The sequence below is a fragment of the Triticum urartu genome, chromosome 4 (assembly GCF_003073215.2).
Source record: "Triticum urartu cultivar G1812 chromosome 4, Tu2.1, whole genome shotgun sequence".
In the NCBI taxonomy this organism is placed as follows: Eukaryota; Viridiplantae; Streptophyta; class Magnoliopsida; order Poales; family Poaceae; genus Triticum; species Triticum urartu.
The window spans coordinates 260,707,940-260,712,257 of NC_053025.1; the positions used below are offsets into that span (position 1 = coordinate 260,707,940).

A 4,318-nucleotide genomic window follows, 5' to 3' on the forward strand; every position below is an offset into this window, starting at 1 on the left:
GTTTAAGGTCCCTAGCAATAGTGTCAGACGATTTTGGTTTTCGGTTGGAGACCTTTCCCTGCAAAAGAGAGTTAAGCCTTCTTAGCCACCCACATCTTCAAGGGTGGCTTCGAAGCAATGAGTCTAAGTGCAGCATCTGAGAACTTTGGCTTTGGAGCCCTAGCAAAAAGTCTTGCAGGTGGACAATAGTCACTACACCACATGGATGTAATGGCATACAATCTGCCGGGAGAAAGCACTTAAGAGGGCAGATAAACTGCCGGGACGCTGGTTCTCCCAGCAGATAGAACTGCCACAAGAACGGCTGCCGTGGATTAGTTCTCCCAGCAGATAAACTATTCCTGGCAGTTTATCTGCCCCGACCCATGAATAAGCCGGCAGTTCATTTTCTCCCGACAGATTGGCCATGGCATCAGAATGAACACTTACCAGCAGTTTCACTGCCAGCAAAAACATGTTCACCCGGCAGTTAATATGCCCCACGTTGTGTTTCACTAGCAAACCGTTCTAGGGAATATATACCTAATTTATTATCCAGTCATCGAGCAACATATACCTGATTTAATATCCATTCATTCTCCTCGAGCAATGAGGAAAGATCACAGAACTTGCACATACATACACTTCAACCAACCTTAAACTTCATTCAATAACACATGCCAAACCAAATACATATGTTTCTAGATACATGTATGAAACGACCATATACAAGTAGGTTGTGCCACAAAAGGTTCTGTACATATGTTTTAGATGTGTGACACAACCAAAATGAACATAAAATGGCTTATGTACCAAAACAACCACCAAATGAGCATAGTAAAACTTGCCAATGTCTCTGGGTTCAGCAAACGAGGCATATATCACTTGACCAAATTAACTGTAGGTCTTCCAAACCTCCAGCAGCTTGCAGATCTTCCACAACTCCATTAACTTGTGTACCCTTGGGAAACCTGCAATAGATCGGAAACTCAAAATGGGGCTCTTATTTCAGATTTTAAATTGACACATCAAAGATTTTGACATGTTGCAGTTTAACTCATCAGCATAAATAAAAATCTTCTAAACGTGTAACACTTCATCGCAGCAAGCAATCATTATTATATAATTAGAATAACCATATTACTCGGGAGGACTTCTTCAATCAGATCAAGTATTGTTTACATACTAGAGGCTACGATTCGTATCCGTAAGATGGCCATGTGGTAAAGGTAATGAAATAGGACCTAGAACCTGGATATGAGGTGATGAGAGAACCCATGAAACACATCTTTATCTGAACTGAAGCAGATAAATATGACCATATCTCAACTAATTCAGGAAAGCAGGCCAAATGTCATATCTAGCACTAGTAGACAATGGCTAGTGTATCCTTTGAGATTTCCTTAAAATATCAAAAAAGAATCTCCCGCAAATTCTGAAGAGCGGCACATAATAACAAGTCTGTTACTCTCCCAGCCAGTAGTGGGTGGCTTGGCATCCTATAGATGTCGTTATATGTCTAGGTTGTAGGTTGTTCTTCAGTTTGGTGAGGTGATGCATCAGGTCTGAGAAAAATGCGTGGGGTGTTGAATTTGTTGTATCCAGACTCCTATTTTCATTATGAAAATGGGGGCCATGTGGCCCCTTTTATTGAAAAAATTTAACAAATCATGTTACCCTATTTTTGAGATATGGAAAACTAATAGAAAAAAATACTATATTAAAACCATATTAAAACCATGGAGTTATTGCCAATACAGATTATTTTGAACCAATCAGATAAAGCATAACTGCAAAAACAAAAAGGAAGTGGTACCTAAAGACGGAGCATTTAACCATGTGGCATATGTGGTTAGCAACTCAGAACTTGATAAACAATTTAAAACAGAATATGTGGCCTTTGGTCGTAGCTGGCTAGTGGCTACAAAGAACACAAAACAATGCATCTTATAAGCTTGCTTGTGGTAGCATTGCTACAAACAGAAATCAATCATTATACATGATATAGTTATGGAAAGAAATGAATCAATTATACATGATATGGAAGAAAACGTATCATTCTACATAATATGGTTATTGAAAGAAATGGATCGATTAGTACTCAAATGCTGACATCAAAGTAACTGAGCAAAGTAAAAGCAACTATATCACCTATGTTTATGACTAGAACTGAACCAATAGACATCCTGTAGGAAGAGCCTGACACTTATCTGCTTCCATCTGCATACACAGAAGCTTTTGCCACTAGGCTACCATGCTCCCGATAAACATTATACAGTAGCACATCCCTTCCTTGCTGAGTAAATCAGACTTCAAGAAACACAAACAAACACCTGAGAATAATCACACAATTTCAACACTATATAACATAATTTCTACATCCGAAACAACTGAGCGTAACAAGAAAATTGTAACACTATATTAGTGCCCATTACAAGATTACTAATGGCTGAATGATAAAAATAGCAAAGAAATCTCACCGTTGGTTGAGAAGTACAGGAGGCGGTGAAGCCGAGACCGCAGGTGTCACTGCTCAGGCGGGGAAGTAGAGGTGAGGTGACACTGCTTGGGGGCGAGGATGGAGATGAGGTGCTATCCAGACGTAGTCGACACAGCGCTGCTTGGTGCAGAGGACGAATAGGAGGCATGCTGCGAGAAAGAGAGGAGGACCAATTACACAACATAACATACAAATCGAAGGACCAAATCACGGGTGTAGATTGAAATAATGTATTGTACATAATAGAGTCTAACACTAAGTTCTAGCTCCAAGTCAAATATCTTTCAGGTGCAAATAGGCAAAACATGCTTAGTTCAAAAACAATGCATTGAGTTAAACATTTGTACAGAGTCTCCAGGAATGACATAGAAGATTTCTTGCACATGCTCATGCTCATTTTGTACATGCTCATTTTGTAAACTGCATTACTGTACTTTACAGAGTTGAGGGCATGCAAATTATTGGACAGAGTCTCATTCCATTTTGTACAGACTCCAATTTTTATACAACATCTCCAGATTTTTTGCACATGCTCATTTAGTAAACTTCAGTACTGTAGAGAGCTGAGGGCATGAAAATTCTTGGAAACATAAAAACAAAGATACAAAATATGTTTATGTCGTCCACCACTCTACCTCAAGGACCCAGCTGGCGTGCAAGAATAAGAAACTATATCAGTAACCACAACCAACATCATTCTTTTCTAATTGATTTGCTTTTGTGGTGAGAGTGTGAAGCATAATTGCAAATATTAAAAAGCATCATCTCTGGAGAACATAGCGCAGTAGACTAAACAAGTGGGCTGATGACGTAAAATAATTAGCTTTCTTTCATCTCACAACTGAACTACAAATCTCAACTAAACAACTTAGTTCGGTGTCAACGAATCTAATTAAGGTATGCACTTGTTAATCAGCAGACTTCCCTGTCCTTCAAGCTGAAGGGCTACTAATAGTACTTAGTGTTCATATATGTTTATTTTCAAGTTCTGTTTTCAAACAATGCAAATAACCATTGAAGGTGTTTGGATTGTGGTTTTTTTGTCATTGTCAGATCAAATTAATTAAAAAGGATGATTTGTTCTAACTGCTAGAATAGTTAAGTGCTACTGTTCGAGATTACATACATGTGTAGATGCACATTCAGATGTTAAAAAGAGACAGGAGTTGAAATCTCACCTATGAAGAGGACACTCGTGAAAGGAAGTATAGGATGCAACTGCCTAGGGAAAGGATGCTGAGGAGACAGAGCCGCTCGCTGGAGGGAGGACGCCCCGCTGCTGGGGGAGACGACGTAGAGGAAGCTGCCCTGCTCGATACTGGGGATAAGGCTTGCTCGGTGTGGACCAAGCTCGCGGTGGAGGAGGGTGGTCGCCGGTGGAGTGGTTCCGCGACGTGGCTGGCCGGCGCCGGTGGCGTCGTCCCTGTCCTCGGTGGCGCTATGCTGTGGAGCCAGCGGTGGTAGTAGTCTGCAGCGATGGGGTGTGGAGAGCAGAGTCTGCAGCAGCAGCGGGGAGTGGTTGGTGCCGGCGGGGGTGGAAGTGGTGTGTTGGGACACGGTGGGGGCGGCGGTGGTGTTGTGGTGGGCGCGGTCGGCGGCGGCGGGGGTGTGGCTAGGGTTTGTGGCGGATGTGGTCTTGGTCGATTTGGGGATGCATTGGATTGAAGTCTGTGGGTGAGGGGCACACGCGTCTATATTCTTCCAGGCCAAAAATTTCGTCGCTCGCGGGCTTTTGGGCTCTCGTTAGCGCACGCTTAGGCCCGACTCTATTTTGGTCCCACGCCAAAGACGGTCACCGGCAGATGGCATGCCGTGTAGTAGTTCTCCCGGCAGTTGTTT

The 4,318-nt window shown here is 42.3% G+C and overlaps 1 long non-coding RNA gene across 1 annotated transcript; it reads right to left on the reverse strand.

Moving 5' to 3' along the window:
* Positions 1-932: 932 nt before the first annotated feature.
* On the reverse strand, positions 933-2,646 carry LOC125553799. The gene is made up of 3 exons (XR_007304210.1): positions 2,460-2,646; positions 2,131-2,312; positions 933-950 (listed from the first exon to the last, which is right to left on the reverse strand). It is a non-coding gene; the product is annotated as an uncharacterized LOC125553799 (long non-coding RNA).
* Positions 2,647-4,318: the final 1,672 nt, after the last annotated feature.